General features: G+C 40.5%; 1 protein-coding gene across 3 annotated transcripts in view; it reads left to right on the forward strand.

Moving 5' to 3' along the window:
- Nucleotides 1-23,922, forward strand: part of FAR2 (fatty acyl-CoA reductase 2) — a 135,174-nt gene that overhangs the window by 46,896 nt on the left and 64,356 nt on the right. The window contains exon 1 of one of the 3 annotated variants that reach the window (XM_040642288.1): nucleotides 2,590-2,690. The exons of the other annotated variants lie outside the window; for them this stretch is intronic. The gene's annotated coding sequence lies outside the window, so the exon portion shown is untranslated. Of the gene's footprint in view, nucleotides 1-2,589; nucleotides 2,691-23,922 lie in introns of those variants that run through there. 3 annotated transcript variants of the gene reach the window in all.

Consider the following 23,922-nt stretch of genomic DNA (forward strand, 5'->3'; position numbering starts at 1 on the left):
AAGAGTGTGAGCTGCATTCTATTTCCATTTTCCCAATGAATTATTCAATCTTCTAAAATAATTGAGTCGATCCCCTGTGCTAGATTTTCTATATATTAAATGAAGAAAATTCTTCTCCCTGACCCTCAGGGATATTAAAGGGTTGATGGGATATATTCACAAAGCACTATATGAATTAGAGGAAAACTAACTGGCAGCATCTGGATAGAGACACGAATCCTCTGTATACAGGAAAAAAATCAATGTTTCAGATTCTTTTTAAAATAAGTAGTTTTTCACAAGAAATATTGTGAATAGCTTGAATTCTCTACTTGACATGCTGTGGCTGTCTTAGTTGCCTTGTTATCAAATTAATTTAATTATAGTCCTCTTAATGAGGAAATGTTTTGTGTTAGCCTTTTCTTTTTATATGAAACATGAATAAATCTTCAGTTTTCCATCTAAATGTCAATCAGAAATTCTAAAACAAAACATAAAAACAGATGTTCCAGAGGCATAAAATTTTAGTGGCATAAAATGAAATCACATTAATCAACTAAGAGTACAGACCATAAATGGTAATGAACACCAACTAAAGGGGTTTCCATTTTGTCTTTGTCGGAAGAGCTAGTAAACTTTACTGGGGAAAGATGCCAGCATTTTTTTTTTTAATCTAATGGAGAAGTCAAACTTTGCATTGGGATACGACATTCTCTATAAATCACTCAAAGGACATAGAAATGAAGAGTGACTCATATATAGCTCTTTGGTAGCCCAGTACTGCAACACATTGCTTAAATGGTTGTCTATTTTGGAATAACGTGGGACTCCCTAGCCCAAACTATTTAACATTGTGCTCATGGCCGTATGTTATTTTGAGGTAAATCCAATTTCAAATATTCTATTATTTCTGCAAGTATATTCTTATTTTATGAACCAGAATGCAGATTGGACATATTTTTCACCTAATATATTGACATTTTTCCATATTATTAATTATGCCTAAAAATAACCTCAAGAGTATTTCATTACATAACTAAGCTAACTCCTTGATTTTCCTCTTGTCAGATATTTGTTTTCAGTTCCCCCTCCCCCATTAGAAGCAATGCAATGATGAATAAGGACAAAATTCTATTAGAGAAAACAGAAAATTATAGAGCATGGGACCAGCCTTGTCAGGTCTTGGGAAATGGAAAGGATAAAAAGCCTGAGTGCTATTGGGGGAAGCCTCAGAGGTACGGTAATGAAAACAAAGTGAGCGCCAGGAAGGGAGGGGAGAATGTCAAGGATATAATTTACTGGCCAATACAGTCCTTCCCAAATCATCCTTCTAGTTGTTGGGAAGGTGCCCCTGGCTCTAGCAGAACTCCGAGGACCTATCAACAAGACTTCACCTGACCTGAGTAGAAAATATATACATATCTGTGGTTGACATGTCCTCTGTAATAGTAATATCTGGCTAACCACTTTTTAAAAATAGTAGCTAGAAATTCCCAAAGTATGTTTAGAAAAATTTTATTCTATTTCTTGAATATGTATTCAAGATACAATAAAAATATATGAATCTGAACCTGAAACAATATAAGGCAAATATTTAAAAATCTGGCTTCTACATCGACCTCTGCCCTAAAAACAAATGTGTTCTCTCGAGGAAAAAAAAAATTGCTAGATCTGGTGCCCCATTTCCAGTCTTTATTCTTGCCGACCTGCCTATTTGATTTACCGCTGCTCACTACTATCGTTGACAGCTCCTCTTCACGATTGTGACCTCTACTCTTGGTTTCCTCTACTCTTCGTTTCTGTTTTACTTCTCTCGCTGCTCTTTCTCTGACCTATCTTTCGTCTCTACATTTAAGATTACTCAGGTTGCCATCTTTACTTGTGTCTTCTTTTGCTGTCACTTGATAAAGTTATCTATTTCTACTCTATTCCATATACACATTACCCCCAAATTTGTGTCCAGCCCTCACCTGTTTCCAGATCACCAAGAAGGAACTCAATTAAAAAAATTCGACACCTAGAAAATGGCTGTAAAACAAAGATAAAGAGAAAAACCTTAATTAAAAGTAGCCGGAAGGGGAGGAAGTTACACTCAGGAAAACCATGGTAAGAACAAGGACTGACTTTTCCGCAACAATGGAAGTCAGAAGATAATGGGACAATATCTTTAAAATGTTGAAAATAAAAATCTCCCAACTTAAAATTCTGTATCCAAGGTAGGTACTATTATTACCTACCTCATAGGGCTTGTATGAGAATTACATGGGCTAATACTATAAATCACTTAGAACAGTATCTGGCCCATAATAACCTCTAAAGAAGTGTCTGTGACATAAAAACTACATGGTAATTGGGATGCAAATTGCTACAATCTCTCATGGAAAAAAGTACTTGAAAAAATGGGACATCAAACATTCTAACATAGGTAGTATTTATTTTCTTCTTTATACTTTTCTCCAATCATGAACTACTAATATTATTAAACAGGACAGTTCTTTTTTTTTTTTAAGATTTTATTTATTTATTTGACAGAGAGGCAGCGGGAGAGGGAACACAAGCAGGGAGAGTGGGAGAGGAAGAAGCAGGCTCCCAGCGGAGGAGCCCGATGTGGGGCTCGATCCCAGAACGCTGGGATCACGCCCTGAGCCGAAGGCAGACGCTTAACGACTGAGCCACCCAGGCGCCCCTGAATAGGACAATTCTGATGGAAGGTATGCTTCTTGAGAGCAGGGTCTCTATGTAGTTCACTGCATACTTCGGCACCTAGAACAGTACCGACATAGTCAATAAATTAGCTCGCACCATTGATGTGAGGAAACCTTTTCTTGACAATAATTTATAATATTACATTACAACTCATTTGGTTCCCTTTCTCTAAAAGCCTTAGTGTTTTTTATAATTTAGATGCAGAAAACTTCTTTTTCTTTTGGGGGATTGAAAAATTGAATGAAAAAAAGAAGGCTTCAAGCCAGTTTTAGAAACCTAGAAGTCTGAAATGTTTAGGACAAAATCTCTTATTATGGTGCTTACTCATTACAAATCAAGAGTTTTAAAGCTAGCGGGGTACTTGGAAATCACCATCCCTACACATTACACATGAGCAAACTGAGCTCAGTGAGGTTATAGCACTAATTAGAAACAGCAGGACTACAACCTGGGCTTTGTGTTGACATTCAAGGTGAATTTTTGTTGTTGTTTAGTTAGCCACCGTATAGTACATCATTAGTTTTTGATGTAGTGTTCAGTGACTCATTAGTTGCATTTAACACCCAGTGCTCATCACAACATGGGCCCCCCTCAATACCCATCACCTGGCTACCCCATCCCCTCCCCCCCCCGAAACCTTCCGTTTGTTTCCTGGAGTCCATAGTCTCTCATGGTTTGTCTCCCCCTCTGATCTCTCCCCCTTCAGTTTTCCCTCCTTTCCCTTATGGTCCTTCCTGCTATTCCTTATGTTCCACATATGAGTGAAACCATACGATAATTGTCTTTCTCTGCCTGACTTATTTCACTTAGCATAATCCCCTCCAGTTCCATCCATGTTGATGCAAATGGTGGGTATTCATCCTTTCTGATGGCTGAGTAATATTCCATTGTATATATATACATATACCACATCAAGGTGAATTCTTATTGGACTCTGGCCTTGGCAGTTTTTCCTTGAAGGCCTCCCTCACTTTCTCCATGCTGACCCTTTCTCTCTTAGCTTTTTCTTGCTAATGGATGTCAGATACAGAGTTAGAGCAAGCACAGTATCAAACCTTTTTCTGGGAATGCAGTGGAAGGTTTAGACTGGTTTCTTCCCATGAAGTAAAAGCAATAGGAATCCTATAGTATATTTTTTTGAGTATTAGGNNNNGGAAAGATTTTTAATTTGCACTAATTCTAGAAGGAGGTAGAATGTAGTCTCACAAATGAGTTGCTGTATTTCTTTATTCATCTAATAGGTGGCTTTGATAAAAGTATGGAGAATTCTAAAATTTGAACTTAAAATCAGACTTTTTACTATTTATAAGTACTTCCTTCAGGAAAATGGTGATTTACCTACTAAAAAAGTAGAAAATCATTTATGATGACTGTAAGGATGCATTTTTTTCCTCTGCTCAACAATATTTCCTCTCACCTCTTTCTCATCTCCTAATTAAGATTTCTGAAGACCGATATGTTTTGAAAACTGAGTGACTATTTTCACATAGAAGGATACAGATATCATAACTACTTTCTAATTCCTTCCTCTCTTCAAAATATATTCAAGTTGAGCTCAAATTTAATCATTTTAAATACCCTATTAAATTTATTTTTTGTCTTTCCACAGTATCAAATTGTTTTTGACACTTTATTTCTCAATAAATGGTCTAGCTTGCAGCTAGTTTTCTACCCTATGTAATCCTGCCATCAAGCATGATGCCATGTGCCTAGAAATGTTATAACTTTATTACCACCAGTATTACAAAATGAGTTTGTTTGGGAGTTAACACGAGTAATTATCTTTTATTTTAAGTGGGAAAAACTTCTACAGTTGATTCCTGGGAAGCAATTTAAGTTATCTATGCTTGCTTTTATGATCTGCCCCTCTTCACCTCCATCAGGCTACTGTCCTAAGACAGTCTGTCTCCAAGCATCACAAACTCTTCCAGTCTATTTGAACTCTTTCCCATTGGGTATGTACAGAGACTTAATCCTATCTCAATGAGAACTTATTTCCATTGTTAGAGACATTATCCTGCCACTTGCTGAAAATGGGAAGACTTTATTCAAGGCCGTTGCAATAGTAGCCAAGACTACTGCAACTGGGGAGGGAGACTGAACTCAACTCCAAATACAAATAGGGGCGAGTGGGGATCTCTAGCTGGTAGACAGCATGAGGCAGAGTATGGCAACTTAATGGGGAACTTGTTTAGATATTAAGGTGGGGGTGGGTTGGAAATCAAACTCGGTTAGCAATCAAAGGTGGAGAAAGAAGAGTTTGATTGGATCAAGAGTGGGGAGGATTCTCAATAAACTGGCCTGGCAGGATTTTCTGCTAAAACTGGGTTCAGCAGGTCAAGATCAAGACCTGATCGAGAAGAAGGCTCAGAGGAGCTTGACTCAAGTTCGGTTAAGTAGGGATTCTTTGTCACCGTAATATTTCTGAGTTTAGATTTACCCACTAATGAGGCCTAATTTAGAATAAATAATAATAATAACAATAATACTTTAGAATTTAGAATACTAGCTCTCTTGCAGCTCTGGAAAATAAGCTCTAACATTATTCATAATGCTAGTATAAATGAGTGACACCAACTGTCCTCATCAAAACAAAATCTTTTAGTAGAACCGTACACACACTGGGAGCCTGGGTGGCTCTGTCGGTGAAGCGTCTTCCTTCAGCTCAGGTCATGGTCTTAGGATCCTGGGATCGAGCCCCATGTCTGAGGCCCCCATCTGGCTCTGAGTCTGCTTCTCCTTCTCCCTCTGTTCCTCCCCCCACTCATGCTCGCTCACTCTCTCTCAAATAAATAAATAAATAAAAATCTTTTTTAAAAAAAGAAAGAAGGACAATTTGTCCCAAGTGGAATCTAGGAAATCTGATCAACCTCAGAGAATGATGAAAGTATTTGTAATATTTACACTTGTGCTATTTGCCAGGCTCTCTCCTGAATCATTTCTATAAATTCTTTTAATCCTTGCTATAGCCTTCTGTTGGAAGTACCATTATTATTACCATGCCAGGATTACAGACAGGGAAACTGAAGTGCATAGCAGTTACAAAACTGGTCCAAATTTACTTAATTGAAATACGTGAGGATTGTGATTGGAACTTAAACAACATGACCTTGAGATGGTGCTCTTAACCACTGTGCATTCCTGCTTCTAGAAAACCCCTCTCTCTCCATATCCCCAAGCAAACACGTAAAACTGGGAGACAGGTAAAGGGGACGTGGATGGACATATATTTATAGAAGTCCATAGCTTTTGGCGCGTTCTTCATATTCAGTGCTCTTTGCTTCCACCACTTACTACAGTACTTAATACATAGCAAGTCATGCATAATTTTATTGTCGGATAAATAAAGACTGAATGAATTAAAAGATGAGGTTCAGTTTCTGATTATCAAGGAGATAACCAAGTTAGGTTTCCCAAACCCTGGCTTGCAAGGCCTGCAGTGACAACATTTTAGGACAGAAGGCAACATCTGCATTTCACAACACAGAGGTGGTTGCAGGTGTCCACGGAAGCCTAGCCCACAGAACCTTGCAATACCAGCTTGGGGTGAGCTGGGCCTCAGGCACACGCATATAACAGTGCGATGAGCCTTTCTGCCTGAGCTCCGAGAGCTCCCTTAAATGAAAGGCTGCTGGTCGTGAGATGCTGTGGGAGCACCTTCCATTGCTCTTTAGACCTGATTTAAATTTTTCTGCCACATTTCCTGCTCAGCTCTTATTCATATCTTCTCCTGGTCCTAGGGAAACCAGAAGGGCAAGAAATAGGACAAGAAGGTAAGAGAAAAACAAGCAATGAATGAAGTCCCAGATGTTGTTAAAGCTAATAGTAGGAGTGACAAGCGAAATGAGTCTTGGGGTGAGAGACCTCATTTTCACTTTGGCTTGGTGTCCCCCATAGCTCACCAGAACTCATTTATCCTAAGAAATCGATGACTAATTTCCTGTGAAGTAGAATCAATGAGTCTGCAATGTTCTCCATTGGTTAAAAATGATGGCTTGGTTTACTTTGGGCTGTGACGTCCAGGCCAAGTGATTGTTCCAAGTTATTTAGATGTTTGAATGAAGAAAAAGTATTTTTTACTGTGACTCCATGACATGAAAGGCTGACCTTTCTGTGGAGGCAGGGAAGAGGTTGTGGGGCGTGGGGAAAGGGTGGAGATGGTCATCCCCAGTCTCTGAAACTCAGTTCTGCCCTGCGTCTGTGCGTTACCAAGTGTCATTTGGGCACATCTGGTGCAGATATAAAAGGCTAAGGGTTTTCATATGGGATTCAAACATAGATTATAGTAGAAAGGAACTTGAGAGCTCCAGGGCCAGAATTCGATATTTCAATTGTATTTGATCATTTTATTAAATTTGCCTAGAAAAATCAATTAAAAAACAGAGTTTAATTTTCCATACTCAGAGCAGAGGTTATTCATTCGAGCTCATGCCTAACAATAGATGTGTGTGTGTGTGTGTGTGCGTGTGTGTGCGTGTGTGTGTGCGTGTGCGTGTGCGTATGGTTTAGTCATCAACCCCAAAGTACAGAAGGCTGCCTGTTCTATTCTGGTTGGGTATGGGGGAATTGGAATGGGGCCTTCGTTCCATAAACACTTCACCTCCTTTTTTGCTTCAACTGTCTTCTCCATGGAACATGTTTAAACCATGTACATACTAAAGTACTGATTTATTAGAAGCAGTGTGTTTAAAAGTTATTAATAGTATATTAGTATATTAATATATACTATATATAATATAATAGTATATTAATAGTTATTAATAGTATATTAGTATATTGAAATTGCCAAGTGAAATTAATGCCATCGTATGAAAGATGTGTGGTTATATAAATTAATAGAAAGGTCACCAAGTGAGTACTTAATTGCTTTGTGTTCTTTTTTGAGCAAAGGGGTATAAAAATAATGTGAATTAACAAGTAATTAGTTGACTTTGTAAATAAAATCTTTCGGGCAAGTTACTTACCTTCTTTGACCCTCAGCTCTCTCCTCTGTAATAATCATGCCTGCCTCATAGAATCATCATGGGGTTAAATGGGATACTACATATGAGGTCCTTTGCAGAAGGCTTGATATGAACAGTCTTAGCTAGTGATGTTATTGTGTTTTTTGCAGATCAAGGTTTACGATTATAGGATAACTCTAGTACATTATGCTCTAAACAATTAACATATATTCTTCCCAGTGGAAAAATTGGATGAAGGGGCTCTTAGAATGTTCTAGAATAATAATGGCGGTGGGGGCGGGTAATCTCAAGGAAGGATCAGAACTCATATAGGTCTCAGGCCTTTTTGACTACCCCATAAGACCACAGGACAAATGTTGATGTGGAAGTTTGGAAATAAGCAGCAAATGAGGGCAATGCTATTTATTTGCCCTGAAGTGAAGCTGCCAGAGTTTTGCTCAACACTTGTCAGCTAGGACACCTTTGAGCACCTCAAGGCCTCACCTGGTTTCGACGCCAAAAGTGATTACAGCTTGCCTGATTTCCAAACTAAATCGCACGTGGAGGGGAAGGTGCATGCTCTCTAGCCTAGAGAACGCTGAGCCAAGGTTATCTTATTGGCTTCCTGTAGAAGGCAACAGACTCTGGAGACAGGGTTTTCGGGTTCAGATTTCCCACTCTTCCTCCTTCAACCGCCAGACTTGCACAAGTTCCTTAAGCTTCTGGGCTGAGAGTTGTCATTTGTTACCTCCTGGACTTATTGCAAGGGTTATATAAGAAAATAATTATATGACCCATGGGATATTTGTCCGCAATATAGTAAGTGCTGCATAAATATTAGTGATCATTTTATTTATTTTGTTGGATGCTATTTGCACTGCGAAGTGTTAAAAGATAAACATAAACTGAGGCATATTAAGTATGTTAAGAGTATATCTGGGCACAAATCAATTAGAATTGGGCGGTGCTTGAGCTAGAAGCAAAGCAAGGAAATTATTTGATCAGCTCTAGCTTATATGGTTGCGTTATTTGGGAAAGCCGGATTGATTATTTGTGATTGGTTGTCCTTCGGTTTCAATTTCCTAACTTTGAGGCATTATAGGCTTAAGTTTGGTGTGCTTACGGAGAATAGGAAGGCATTAAAGCCACCTCAGTCTAATGGCCTCCTTGTTTAATTATTTTAACAGAAGTTAGATATCATTCTGGTTTTACAACTCAGTTTCCCTCTGTGAGGTAAGTTGACTCAGAGTAAAGAAATTGAGAGAAAGGAAAATTAGAGGTCTTATTCCCCAAACCCATAGTCAAACCTCTATACTTGCTTCCTCTATTAATTTAATAGCACAGGATCTGAAAATTTTCCTAAGATTTAAGCTATTGCTCTTTTCACTTCTAATAGTGAAGGTTCACAAAATACTGGGACAAGGTCTTTGTCACTGAAGTAACTGTAAGGAGTCCATTAGCAGACGTTCATATGTAAATTGTGCTCTGGAAAAGCTTAAAATGTTAAGTCCCTTTTCCAAACTACTTTGGAAGCACAAACCTATTTATGATGGTGGGTTTCTTTTAAAATGAAATTCTAATGTTTCCCAAATCATTTTGATGTAGTATTGTAGAGTAGGCATTTATCTTCTGCCCCTCTTCTCAGAGAGTTTGGGTATATTTCTAATTTTCACACTGTTTTTTGTTCCACCTTGAAATCATTTTGGTTCTAGTCACATCCTGGTTTGGAGATAGTGTGTGGAGCCTCTGAATCCCACGAAACAGATGTTTTGAGTAATGATGTAGGAGACTACTAAATTCTTTGAGAGCTAAATGGTACCACTTGGGACGATGGGGGAGCCATCCTGGTGGAGCGCCATCTGAAAGCACGCTGAGGCGGTATATTTGAAAGAACATAGAACACATATTTTTATCTTACTTAGGTCTTTAAAAAATATGATTCGAAAAGAAAATTCAAAGCAAATGTCACTTTCCTTCTTTAAAAGGAGGTAATTTTTTCTATCCTGGCGAAGAATGAGAGCTCCCTTAGACTATAGAGGTGTCCTGATTTCTGCGGGGCACCCTCTCTGCTGTAATGGTTATATTTCTGACTTCTGGTGTTTGTCAACAGATTTTGCTCCTTGGTGGCTGAGAGCCAGGGAAACATTTTGTCCAAGGCATTTTGATTGGCAATATTTAAAAGAATGTATTAGGGAATTTTGAGAAGGGAATTTAAAGTAAAGAAAATAGAAACATCACAATGAAGCTATCGGAAAGAGAAAAATACAATACAATCAGGTCTGGCTTATCCATTATCCCTGATAAAGTGGTTTCATATTATCTAATTTCACTCCTGACAATTAACATCAATGTCCCCCTTTCATCTTTCTTAAGGTTAATGAACAACGAATGGGCAATTTTAAATTATGCGTAAGAAGTAGGTTCCTTACTACCATGGTGCACTGGGTGTTATATGCAACTAATGAATCGTGGAACTTTACATCAAAACCCAGGGATGTACTGTATGGTGACTAACATAATATAATAAAAGACATTATTATAAAAAAAAAAGAGGTAGGTTCCTTTTCTTTCACAGTTTGCTTCTCTATTGAGCAGATACTCTGTGTATTTATAGAATTTGTCCCAAGACTTTCCACATCACCCTTCTTGCCGTTTTGCCTTTTATACAGGGATATGATAACTGATTGTCTCGAGGCAGTTTCATCTGGGCAGATTACTTTATGAAGCGATCAATTTTTCAAGAATGCTATGAAATAAACTATAGTGTCAGCCAAGGAAACATCTAAAAAAGCAACATTCTCTTGACTGCAGGAAAAAAACATGTTTTTCCTAAGAATTTTTATGTTGCATTTTGTTTTTCAGGGCAATTAACACCTGCCCCGCTCTGGACTCAACACTGGGGCGGAATAATTAGCCACAAACTGTGTGTACGCACTGGCACTTTGCAAAGGTCAATATAATTCACTTCCATTTTGTTTTCTTTTAAAGAGTGGGTTTTTAAGCCTTATTACCTTTACTAACCTAATCTACCTTTTCTTCAGCAAAATAGTCTAACAGTCCTACCTTTGATATAGACTGTTTTGTGTCCAAATGAAACAAAAAATCGCCAGGTTGTTTCCTGTAAAATAGTAGAGCGATGTCTCTGTTTTCTCTTCTGAAAGATGGTACCTCCCCTTAGAGGGCTACCTTTACTTTAAAGGTTTAAATGTTAAACAAGTTATTATTTTGAAGTCATGTACTCCCAAAAAACTCCATTTGAGAAACTTGCTATAAAATTGATTATTTTTGGAGTGATTCATTCCAATTTTTTTCCATCATATTCTCATAAAAAATTTGAACCTTCCCTGATCCTGACTGACATCTGCAGCCACTGAGGGTGAAACTCATAAAAGAGTGTCTTTGTCTGGGGCAGAAGAAAAACAGACTATTAAGGTTTTTTTTGTCTTGTTTTTTTTTTCCTTTGCAGAAACTCAGCAATGTTCTTTCTGTAGTTATTCAGTTTTGACGTTCTTTGCACTGGTTGTTTTTAAAAGCATATCCACCCATGGTCAAGTGTACTTCTAAAGCCCCTCTCCCCCACTGAGTATGGCAGGCTGAGCTTCCATTGTAGTTTACCTGTTGTATGACATTTGGTATATTTTGGAGTTGTAGTCCATTTTTAATTCTTCTAATGACAGAGAAACAAAATAAGACAAAATATGAGGTTCCTGCAAAGTATCTGCTATTTTTTAAGAGGTCCATATGAGAAACTCAGGTGTGAGGCTCGGGAATCTGATTTTTTTTTTTTTAAGATTATTTATTTGAGAGAGAGTGTGACTGGAGAGGGGCAGAGGGGGAGGAAGAAAGGATCTGAAGCAGACTCCACACTCAGCGCAGAGCCCGAAGTGGGGCTTGATCCCAGGACTGCGAGATCATGACCTGAGCCAAAACCAAGAGCTAGAGGCATAACCTACTGAGCCACCCAGGTGCCCTCAGGAACCTGATTTTTATTTATGTTTTTTAAATATTTTATTTATTTATTTATTTTATTTATTTGAGAGAGAGCAAAAACGAGAGAGACCGCAGAGGGAGAGGGAGAAGCAGACTCGCCGCTGAGCGGGGAACCTGAAGCAGGGCTCAATCCCAAGACCCTGGGATCGTGATCTGAGCCAAAGGCTCAGTGACTGAGCCACCCAGGCGCCCCATGGAATCTGATTTGTAAACAAGCTCCATGGGTGGGCGACATGGGCATCAGTATTCTAGCAATGACTCTACCTGCTGACTGTTACATCTCTCAATTTAGGGAAAATGCAATGAAACGTAAAGTAGTTCTGAGCAACAAAAAGGAATCGGTTGGTGAAGTAACAGTGTCAGAAAGTTTTTTAAAAGACCATATCCCTTTGCTTTTTGATCCATTCCAGAAATCTACTGAGTGCCTACTAATCCCTGGGCTCTGCCTTTGGTCCAGAGGATACAGTATTGAACAAAAGCAGAGAGTGTTCCTGCCCTCGTGGAGGTTAAAGCCTAGTGGGGGAACAGTTTTAATCAATACATCATAGACATGAGTGTAAAGTTACAGCTGTGATAAGAGCTAACAGAGAAAAGTACATGAAAAAAGCTTACATTACAGATAAGACCGAATATGGAAGATCAAGGAAGGCTTCTCAGTGGAAGTGATGGTTGAACTGGTATCTGGGCGGGTCAACTGGTAAAGGGTGATGGGGAGCGGATAAACAAAGGTGGGCTGGAGAACATGCCAGTAAAGGGAACAACATTCATCATGCAGCCATTCTATGTGTCCGACACTGTTCTTGGTGTCGAGGATACAGCCGTGAACAAAACAAATTCCCTGCCCGCATGGGGCTTACGTTTTAGTTGGGGAAGGAACCAGACTTATAAACAAATGACCAAGTAAATATAAATGATGTCAAGTGGTTATAAGTGCTGTGAACAGGGAGCACAGGGTGTGGAGGTGAAGTGGATGTTTTACAGGGGACAGCTAGGGGAAGGTCTCCCCAGCAAGCCCCCTGTGAGCTGAGACCCGAAGGGAAGGCAGCAGGTCGTGCAGCTGTGGGTGGCGAAGGTACGTCTGAGCAGAATGAGAGCTGAAGCCTGAAGTAGAGCATCCCTGGGCATGTTCTAGCAACATGAGACTATGTTTGAGTATGTGTGGGGGGAGAGTGGAGGCAGTGGTAGTAGATGCCATCGGGGAGGTTAATAGGGTCAAATGATTCAGTCCCCTTTATGGGAGGACCACACTGTAAAATTTTAGTGGAGAGCTGATAGACCTGACTTGCCCTCGAGACGGATCTTTTGAGCTAATACATGGAGAAGAGACTGTTAGTGGAGCAGAGGTGAGGGCAGAGAGAACCATTTGGAGGTTCTTACAATAATGGTTTGGACCAATTTGACATAAGCAAAGATGGTGAGGAGCGGTCAGATCCTGGATATACCTTGCAGGTAGAGCTGATGGGCTTTGCTGAGAGGTGGAAGTAGAGCACGAGAAAAAGAGAATCAGATGACCTCAGCATCTCTGCACAGAGCAACACGGAAAATCAAGGTTTTATTCACCAAGATGAGGAAGGTTCCAAGTGGAGCAGGTTGGGGGAGGTGTTTCGGCAGCTTGTTTTGAGGCATTTTATGTTAGAGGTGCCTCTTAGACCTATGCCAAGCCTAGAAAGAAGCTTGATGTGTTTGGTTAACACTGTGTCTGAGCAAAGCAAGTGCAGGAGAACGTGTTGTCCAATGTGCTGGAGAGACAGGCTGGGGCCAAACCACGTCAGACCTTAGAAATCACCTTGGAGATTTCAGCCTTTTTCCTAGGAGCAAAGGGAAGATGTGAGGCATTAAGGGATATTTCAGACTATCAGGTTTTCGTTTCTAAATGAGAACTGGCTGCGGTGTTGCAAAGAGACTGGAGGTGGGGATTGAAACACAACAGTCCAGACAGGATATGGTGGTGTAGTTCAGGTGGTTGTGGTCGGTGTGGAAAGGCAGGCAATTAGATGAATTCAGGAGGTGACCGTCAGGCGGTGGTGGGCAGATAAGGGGGTGAGAGAGAAGAAAGTGCCAAAGGTGACTGTAGGCTTTCAGGCTTGTTCAAAAAAATGGACAGTGATTTCATTCTAGAATTCGGGAAGAATTAGATGAGAAAGAGTCTTTAGGGAAAAGATCATAAGATTTAAGGCGCCTTTATAATATACATGTGGAAATGTCAAGTAGGCAATCGCACACCATGGTCTGAAGCTCAGGAGTAAGGCACAGGCAGGAGAGAGTAATTTATGAGAGGGTAATTCCAAAGCTTAAAGGAAGCATAGCTCTGAGTGCGGCAGATTGATATGCAGGAGAGGGAAGGGATCGTCAAGCATACAGCTCTCAAAGAAGACGGGCGGGGGGTGGGGGTGTGGAATGAAATCCAAACCCAAGTAGGTGGATGAGCCCTGGTACAAAGGACTGGAAAGGATGGGTGCAGATTCAAGTAGATGTATTTGTATGCTCGGTCATTCAGCAAATACACACTGTGTGCCTGTCACGCGCCATGCACAGATCAACCTGCTGGGGATCCAGAGATTTAAAAGAACCCTCTCCATGCAGGACCTCTCGGCCCAACAGGAGACGCTGTACAAGGGTAGCAAAACAGAACGTGAGAGCCGCAGGAACGCTGGGCCTGCGTCCCCCGAAACTTTGTGAACATAGACTTCCAAAAGTGCAGAGACGAGATGGGTACCATATTATGGCCTATGTTGCTGAAAAAGAGAATCTCTCGAGGGAGTTGGGAATCTGAATCCGAGTATTCGGATTTGTGATTTATCCCTGGGAAGAGACAAATACCGTTTCCAGTACACCGCGAGAGCCCTGGGATTGAACTAATCATTTGCAGTTCTAGGCTAAGGTTTCTATAAAGACAGTCTCTCCCTAACTTTCTCCTCGAAAACTGGAGCAAAGGACTCAGCCTGTGCATGACCTCAAGCCTCCAGCACCCCCAGCGTCTGCACTGACCCTGAACCAGCTCCAGGCTGGTCTCATCCTTTCCACCCTGGCCAATATTCAAATTGCAAACCTCCCTAGTCATCTGTCCTCCCCCACATTCTCATAGCCACAGTCCTTTGTGCTTTCTTCCCTTCTCGTGGTTTTTTTCTTTCTACTACATCCTTCCTTCGTATTCTTTCCACCATCTCCACATCTTTTACTTCCTTACTTTAACTGAAATTTGAATATCCCATTAGGAACCATCTCAAATACTTTACTCTCTCTTTCCTAAGATCAGGAGAGTGTTCAGCGTCCTCTTCCAGCCTAAGCACTGTATCCTCAGACATCTTTTCTGCAGGCCATGCCATCTGATTATCATTCTATGTAGTATCTCTGCCATCTATCAACGTCATGATTATTCCTCCACACTCTTTCATAGCTTTGGCCATGAGTCCCCATCTCCCTCTTCTCTCCAGATTCTGGTACGTCAATGTGGATGACCCCAAAAATATACCCATCCCCCCAGTGTCCGTTGGCCTGTTCATTTCCAGTGTTCTTCAGGTTAACTCCTCAGTGACAAGTGTTCCTATAGCCACATCATGGACCTAGTCACCCACAGCTGCTTCAACTCTGGAATCCTGAATTCTGACATTTGTCACTCTCTGAAAACAAGCTGTCACTGAAAAGTTGAAGCCGTCAGTGTTATCATCACTACACCAGTCCTTTCCCTCCAGGAGTGCTGTCGTCCCTTGAACATCCTCCCTCCATTCTCTCCCAATCTATCAGTTCTTCCCCCACCTTGGTGTTATTTTCACTCCTAACTAGCCTAGACTATATAATTTTTAAGCATTCCCCTAAACTATTTTCTTAGCTCATACACCTAGTTTTCTAGCTACCTACCATACTTCATCTCCAGAATCCAAATCCCGGAAAGACTCTCATGTCCAGCTTCACTGCACCAATTCATGCAACACCAAGCACAGCTGCGAAAAATTGCACCCGTGTGCGGACTGATGTCACTAACTGTCTCCAATTTTGGCTAGACCCTCAATCTTGCTCAGCAATCCTTCTGCCTGGCCTGGTCATCTTCTTCTTATAGCTCTCACAATAGCTTCTTCGCTCCTTCACTGTCCCCCTCAAGCCCTCTACCCTGTAATTTCCCATGCTGTTTTCAGCACCTGACTTCCTTTCCCCTTTCCAAAGAAAATAGAAGCCTCAAGATAGGCACTCTGTCAATTTATCCTCTCATGGATAAATCGCACAATTCATCATCTTCCTTCTTTTCTCCCTTTGCCAGCCATGTACCTGCATGAATTTATCAATATTTGCACTGAATTAATATATGTCTCTCCTCCTGTCAAAAGTTAATTTTGGTTTGGATTGCACTTGCGTTTCTCTCTTCTCTTTTGGGGGCCTCTCTCTGTCAATGTTTTATAGTATTGAGGCAGTAGGAAAGATGTCATAAAGAAGCTGCGTAAGTTGGTACAGCCGCTCTGGAAACCAGTGTGGAGGTCCCTTAAAAAATTAAAAATTGAGCTACCCTATGACCCAGCCATTGCACTACTGGGTGTTTACCCCAAAGATACAGACGTAGTGAAGAAAAGGGCCATATGCACCCAATGTTCATAGCAGCATTGTCCACAATAGCTAAATCGTGGAAGGAGCTGAGATGCCCTTCAACAGATGACTGGATTAAGAAGTTGTGGTCCATATATACAGTGGAATATTACTCAGCCATCAAAAAGAACAATTTCTTAACATTTGCTGCAACATGGACAGGACTGGAGGAGATAATACTAAGTGAAATAAGTCAAGCAGAGAAAGACAATTATCATATGATTTCTCTCATCTATGGAACATAAGAACTAGGAAGATCGGTAGGGGAAGAAAGGGATAAAGAAAGGGGGGGGTAATCAGAAGGGGGAATGAACCACGAGAGACTATGGACTATGAGAAACAAACTGAGGGCGTCAGAGGGGAGGGGGGTGGGGGAATGGGATAGGCTGGTGATGGGTAGAAAGGAGGGCATGTATTGCATGGTGCACTGGGTGTTATACGCAACTAATGAATCACCGAACTTTACATCGGAAACCGGGGATGTACTGTATGGTGACTAAAATAATATAAAAAAACATTAAAAAGATAATACAAAAAATAAAGAAGCTGCATAAGAATAAGCAGTGGCTGGAATTTTTTAAGTGCGAGTTCAAAAATCTCATCATATTTTCACTGTAGTCCATGCTGGGAATGCAAGTTTAGCAGCTCCGTGTGTTGTGGAAATGTACCTTTGTGCGTCTCTCAGTACTTTTCCACGAGTCATTCACTGGGAAATTGACTATTACTGAGCCACTTCCTGTAAGAAGTCCTGAGCGTGTTTTCAGATAAGAGGTACGCGGTGGAGTCCGGGTCTGGTAAATCTGTAGTCAGTATACGTTTACTAGTGGTTGGGCTTTTCCTCTCTTAGAATAAACCTAGAAGCCATACCAGAACCCGTCACCACAAATTACCTTTTCTGAGTGCACCCTGGCCCACGTACCAGGCATTCCCGGGCAGCTACAATGCACAAACATTGCTACAAGGTGCTATGCCCTGCTCGGGGAAGGAAACGTGGTAGGTGATGGGAGCGAAGGAGACAAGAGTGGTATTTTTGTCAAGAAGTGAAGTGCTGCTAGTCAATGCCATGTTGCTTTTCCAATAATTCCAGTGAATTCTAGGTTGAGTTGCCGAACCAGAAATCTTCTTTTGTGGACTCAGTCAGACGATTGAGAGACATGGCTGGTAGAGCAGAGGTGCTTTTTTATTAAAGCTTCAACGTCCAGAAAGAATTTCCTGTAATCCTTTGAAGTACCAAATTATACCCTGAACCAAAGAGAGGGAACCAGGACACAGCTACGAAAAAAAGGAATGCTGGATCCTTTGGTAACTTTGTGCCTTCCTTTCTGGCCTGGGGAACAACAATCCAAAATGCCCACACTTTCGAAACAGGAGAACCAGAGCAACGGAACATCAACCATGTTCAACTACTGATACAGTGTCATTCTTAGCTTTAACTAAGTTAGTTAAAGCTAGTTAGATTGATCATGATAAGAATATATTTCTAACCCTTGCTAATTACTAGCCCAATCTAAAATATAAAGAAACTTTCTCCTGCCTTGTTCTAATACATTTGTCTAATAAGTTAAAGATAAGGACTTGTGTGCTCATGAACATTACCAGCAATTCCTTTCCACTTGAAAATACCTAAAGAGTTTAAACCCAACCTGAAAAGTATTATTAAATCCACCTAGAGCTAAGCGCAAAAATGGGTGGAATAGGGCCTCACAAAATAGTCCAGATCAGTGGTTCTCAAAGTGTAACCTATGGTGGGGCACTTGGGTTATAGTGGGGGCTCAGTCGGTTAAGCATCTGATTTGATCTTAGCTCGGGTCCTGATCTCAGGGTCATGAATTCAAACCCCACATGGGGCTTCATGCTGATCGTGGAGCCTACTTTAAAAAAAAAAAAGTGGTCTGCAGATCTCTACAGTCTCCAAGGTACTTTCAGGAATCCACAGGATCAAAGCTACTTTCATAAAAATACTAAGATGTTATCTGCCCTTTTTACTCTGTTGACATTTGCACTAATGGCACAAAAGTGATGAGAGGTAAAACAGTGAGAATCAAGGCAGTGACCCCAACCTGTACTAATAGCCATTGTATTCTTGATCATTAGGCCCTCACAGCTTAAAAGAATCGCCAGTTTCATTTAAGAATGTCCTTCAAGAAGCAGTTAAAATAGTTATATTTCAACCCTTGCTTAAATGTCTTTAATATTTTGTAGGATGACATGAAAAGCCCATGTAAAGAACTTCCGCTGTATCCCAAAGCTTGGTTGTCTCAAAAAAAAGCACCTGTGTGATTGGGTTGAGAACTGAACCAGCTGATTTTTTCACAAAATATCATTTTATCTGCAAGAATGACTCATGGACAAATTAAGGTTATTCAGATTTGGATATTTGGCAGACATTTCCTCAAAATAAGCTAAGTGAACCGGTCACTTGGGTAAATAACTGGCAGTATTTTTGACAATGACAAACTTTGAGCTTTCAAATAAAGATTAGAGTTTTGGAAGACTTGTGTCAGTCACGATGAGCTTGATAACTTCCCACTACTTAAAGACTTTTCTGATGAGATTGGTGATGATATTAAACAGTACCATTTTTTGATATTATGTAATGAAATGTGTCGCATTTGGAACATCTGCATAACTCAGTGAATCATTATTTTCCAAATGCCCAATGCATGGTGTTGTAAAATTACGCACATAAGTAAAAGATCCATCTAAGTAGTGAGGTAGACCAATGAATCTTAAAGTAACAATATGAAATGTTCTTAGAGTTTCAGATTCCACATTGTACTAAACTTGAAGAAACTACAATTTGCCAAGTTTTTAGTATAATATAAAAAAAATCCACAATTATTTGGAAAGGGTTTTAAAGTACTCCTCCCTTTTCCAACTATGTATCTGTGTGAGGCCAGATTTTCTTCATATATCCAACCAAAACAATAGCAACAGATTGGATACAGAAACAGATATGAAAATCTAGTTGCTAAGGCATATATTAAAGAGGTTTGCAAAAATGTAAAACAGTGCCAACCCTCTCAATGTAGATTTTTTTCATTATGGAAAACATAGTCACTTTTCAAAAAAATACGCTATTTCTGTTAGCATTTAATAGGTTGTTCCCATTGTTTTAAATGATAAGTAAATATTTTCTAAATGTCTTACTTTTATTTTCAAATATGCTGAATATTGATGGATGTAACCATATACAAGCCCTTTGGGATACTCAGTAATGTTGAAGAGTATAAGGAGATCCTGAGACAAAACAAGTTTGATAACCAGCTGGTTTAGCATAGTGAGAGAAGAACTGTTTTACGTATGCTAAACTGCAGGTACATTGAAGACAGCTTGTTTTGTGACATTTAATCCCAAGAGAAATAGAAGCCGTTTTGTCATTTATTGATTAAAATATGCTTCACAGATTTCAGCCAAGGAATTTTTAAAGAGATCCAGCATTTTATCAGTCAGAGTTCTTCCACCGAAAACAACAAAGGGATGCCTGGGTGGCTCAGTCATGATCCCGGAGTCCTGAGATGGAGCCTGAGTTGGGCTCCCTTCTCAGTGGGGAGTCTGCTACCTCCTCTGCCCCTCGCTGCTGGAGCTGACTCTCTCTCAAACAAATGAATAAAATCTTTAAAAAAAGGGGGGGGGCAACAGAAACCAGCAAGGGCAACTGGATTAGTCTTCCATTAGGTAACAAATTACCCACAATTTACCAGCTTAAAACAACACCTAATTATTATCTCACGGCTTCCATGCAGTTTTAGAATTCAGGGAAGCTTGTTTCTTCAAAGCCAGGAGAAGGATCTCTCTCTTATGAAGACAGTCACTCATATCAAGGGATCACTGATTACATCAGTTGATTAAGGACCTTAATTACACCTGTAAAATCCCTTCACTTTTGTCATATGAGGTAACATAATCATGGAAGTGGAAGCCCATCACCTTTGCCATATTCTGTTGGTTAGAAGCAAATTACAAGTCCTCCCCATTCCCAAGGGGAGGGGATTATACAGTATACAGGGCGTGGTCATGGGGGGGGTGTCATTTCAGAATTCTGCCTGCCATAGCAATATAAACAAATAAGAGAGTTACTGGAAGTAAATGAAGTAACCACACAATCAAAGGAATGACTGAAAGACCAGCCTTAGAAAGGGCAAAAAGCCCTTTTCCACTTCCTAAGAGCTATCAGAGACTTGCCTTTGGTATTAAGAAGACAAATACTAATCAGCTACATTATCTAGTCAAAATGCCACCACTAGATAAATCGACCCCATATATATTTATATTTTTATATATTTTATATTTATTTTATATATCAATTTTTATATATCAATACATACATATGTATTTTTTCATGTTGTGTTCCTTTTTTTTTTTTTTTTTGAAGATTTTATTTATTTATTTGACAGAGAGAGAGACAGCCAGAGAGAGAGGGAACACAAGCAGGGGGGAGTGGGAGAGGAAGAAGCAGGCTCCCAGCGGAGCAGGGAGCCCGACACGGGGCTCGATCCCAGAACCCTGGAATCACACCCTGAGCCAAAGGCAGAGGCTTAACCACTGAGCTACCCAGGAGCCCCTCATGTTGTGTTCCTTTATGCAAAGTAAAAAATCTACCCCTTGACTAAGTGACACAGAATGTCTTGAGTAACAGCCGCATAAAGGCTACTCACAGTGGGGGGAGAGGTGCTACCCCAAAAGGAGTTTTTGACTAGTAGGTGGAGAAAGAGATGCTCACGGGCCAGTACACAAATGTCTACCAGAGTCATCATAACCAAAGATATCATAACTTTTCAAAAAGCAAAGGCAGAGAAATATTATCCTTCAACAATATATACTTGTAAAATTTGGCAAATCTTTTACACTTGTGAGCTGAGGTTTTGAAAATTCTTTCAAATAGATATTTATTATCTATCTCCATTGACTTGCTCTTTGATGACATAAAGTTTTGCTGTTGCTTTTTGAATATTTCACTTATTTATTTATTATGATGGACAGTTAGCTTTTTGTGTCTTTAAACAAAAAGATAATTTAGGAATTATTTGTTCACTTTGTTAGTTCTTCTCCATGATTACTCAATCATCTTGGTCTTAATTCCAAAGTTACTTTTATCCTATATTTGAGATGGTGTCTCCTGCCCCAATTTTCTAGCCTTATCTCTTCCGTCATTCCAAGAACTTCCAAAATTGTCCTTCCATGATCAAGAAGACAAATGTTCATATTCTTCTGATCCCATCTTCCAACGGGAAATTCCTGGACTTACTGCTGCTTACGCAAAGTACCTTTTCAGGTATTTTATCCCAGGTGTCTGGCTGGACACGAATAACATAGCTTAGCCCCCTTGCCATGTTCTGTGAAATCAGAATTTGCACCCAAATTTCCAAGGATTCCTGGCAGGCTTACATTCTCCTGCTGGCTTCTCATTCTGAATTCCTGCTCCCAAAGGATTCTTCACCTCTCTGCTAATTCCTCACCACCCGCCCGGCTGCTCCTTCCATATACTTCCCCCATGGGGTTCCACCGAATGTATAGCACACGCTTCCTAAAGTAACAAGAGAGAAATTACAGCACAAAATGGGGACGTCACCCCTCCCCCTTAACTGTTCTCGCCTCATCACGCACAGCACAGACTTTTTGGTTCTCTTTCCTTCTCCCACTCTCATACTCAGGCCCCTTATCTCCCCTCTGGAATTCCTCCTCCTCTTGCTCGCTTCTCCCCACCCCCCTTCCTTTCTCCTCCTCCTCTCTCCCCCCCCCCTCTCTTTCATAGCCTGGGTGAGAGGTGATGGTTCTCATGACTAAACTTGACCATACTTGCCTGGAAAAAAAAAACTGATCTCCCTAGGAAGGTTCCTGCCTTTCTCCTTCCTCTGAATTAGAATTCTCTATGTGCAATTTATTAGCATTATTTTTTTTTTCTCTCTTTATAAGCTTTTATTAAGAAGAGACTACATCTGTTAAGAGGAGTGCCTGGGTGGGGTGCCTGGGTGGCGCAGTCCTTAAGCGTCTGCCTTCGGCTCAGGGTGTGATCCCAGCATTCTGGGATCTGCCCTGCATCAGGCTCCTCCGCGGGGAGCCTGCTTCTTCCTCTCCCACTCACCCTGCTTTGTTCCCTCTCTCACTGGCTGTCTCTCTCTGTCAAAATAATTAAATAAAATCTTAAAAAAAAAAAAAAAAAAAAGAGGAGTGCCTGGGTGGCTCAGTCGGTTAAGCATCTGCCTTCGGCTCAGGTCATGATCTTGGGGTCCTGGGATCAAGCCCCTGAGTTGGACTCCTTGCTCTGTGGGAAGCCTGCTTCTCCCTCTCCCTCTGCCCCTCTGCCTGCTTGTGCTCTCTCCCTCTCCCTCTCTCTCTCTGAAATAAATAAATAAGATCTTTAAAAAAAATGCTTCTGCAAAAATCTAGGCCAACACCAATTCCAGATATGGTTTTTTGATGAGAGAAGGGAGATCCTATATAGTTGGAAAGGGTAACTAACTATGTAATTATTCACAGACAAGCATGTACTTTATCTAAAGTGCTAGGAATTTCATTGAATTTTTAAAGGCTAGTTTTGAAAATGCCATTTTGAATTTATACTAAAGAAAGATCAAGTTATGTATGTATTACATTTATAAAGCGTAGGTACCTGTGTGTACAGCCATAATGTGTGATGTTTATGTATGTATGTAAACATATGCTAAAATGCGTCTCCCCATTTCTCTTTTTTTCTTCCTCTGGTATTACTGGGATTTTTTACTTTAAATTTGACAGAAATCTAAAAATACATTCTCGTAACACGAGAAATTTCTGTAGATTTTAGATTTCTTTTACCTAGCTCATTTGCAAGATTGTGCTTATTTGAGTTTCTTTCCTTCTCTTCAGGGAAAAAAAGGAAAAAAAAAATGTTCTCCCCGTCCCTCCTCTTGTCTCTCTGGCTCAATCCCTTTATTTTTTGATTTTCACATTTCGTGTTTCTGCAGACTTTATTGCAACCTGATAATGATATTCCCCACATTTCCTTTGATGTTATATTCTGAGTTATTTTTCAAAGAAAAAGAAGGTATGAATTGTGAAATCATGTCTTTCCTTCCTGGGTCAACATTTGAAATGAAAAGCAAATAGTCTCCTTTTTCTTGTTGCAAATTCCAGCGGCAGGCCCTGAGCCGCGGCTGTCTGTCCCTCCTGCCTTTCATCCCCAGGGATTACCTTAGCCGCCCTAGGGAGAGCAGGTTGATTGCGGAGAGCCGGGTTGCTGGGTGTGGCGGGGTGCCCCGGGGCGTGTGTCTGGAGTGGTGAGGAAACGTCTTTGGGCCTCCGTTGCAAGGCAGAGCTTTTCATCCTGCACAGAAGGGTTCACGGAGATTTGGACACAAAACTGAGGATTTCTGTGCACTGGAGAGGAAAGTCTGTGAGAGTCTGAGATCTTAACCTCGGCACCTTTACGCCGTTAGAATTAGGTGGCTTAAAATGACAAAATGTAGTGACTAAAAAGAAAACCTTCTTTTCCTTAAAACTGTGTTGTCATTAACTGTCTCTCTTGCCCTCTGAACACCATTGTACTAGTGTGTTTACCCAGTACTCTAAGCCGGTGATGACCCACGTGCCCGAAGTCCGCATTCTAGAGCTAGCTCCTTATTTTTAATGCTTTTAAAGTTACACAGAGGTTCACTCTCAGTAATTGCCCTCATTCAGGCAGATGCGCAGAAGTGGGCCGCCCTGTGGTCCCAAGAGATCGGTGACAACAGTCAGAGGACTTATTCCC

The sequence above is a fragment of the Ursus maritimus genome, unplaced genomic scaffold (assembly GCF_017311325.1).
Source record: "Ursus maritimus isolate PB19 unplaced genomic scaffold, ASM1731132v1 scaffold_26, whole genome shotgun sequence".
Lineage (NCBI taxonomy): Eukaryota > Metazoa > Chordata > Mammalia > Carnivora > Ursidae > Ursus > Ursus maritimus.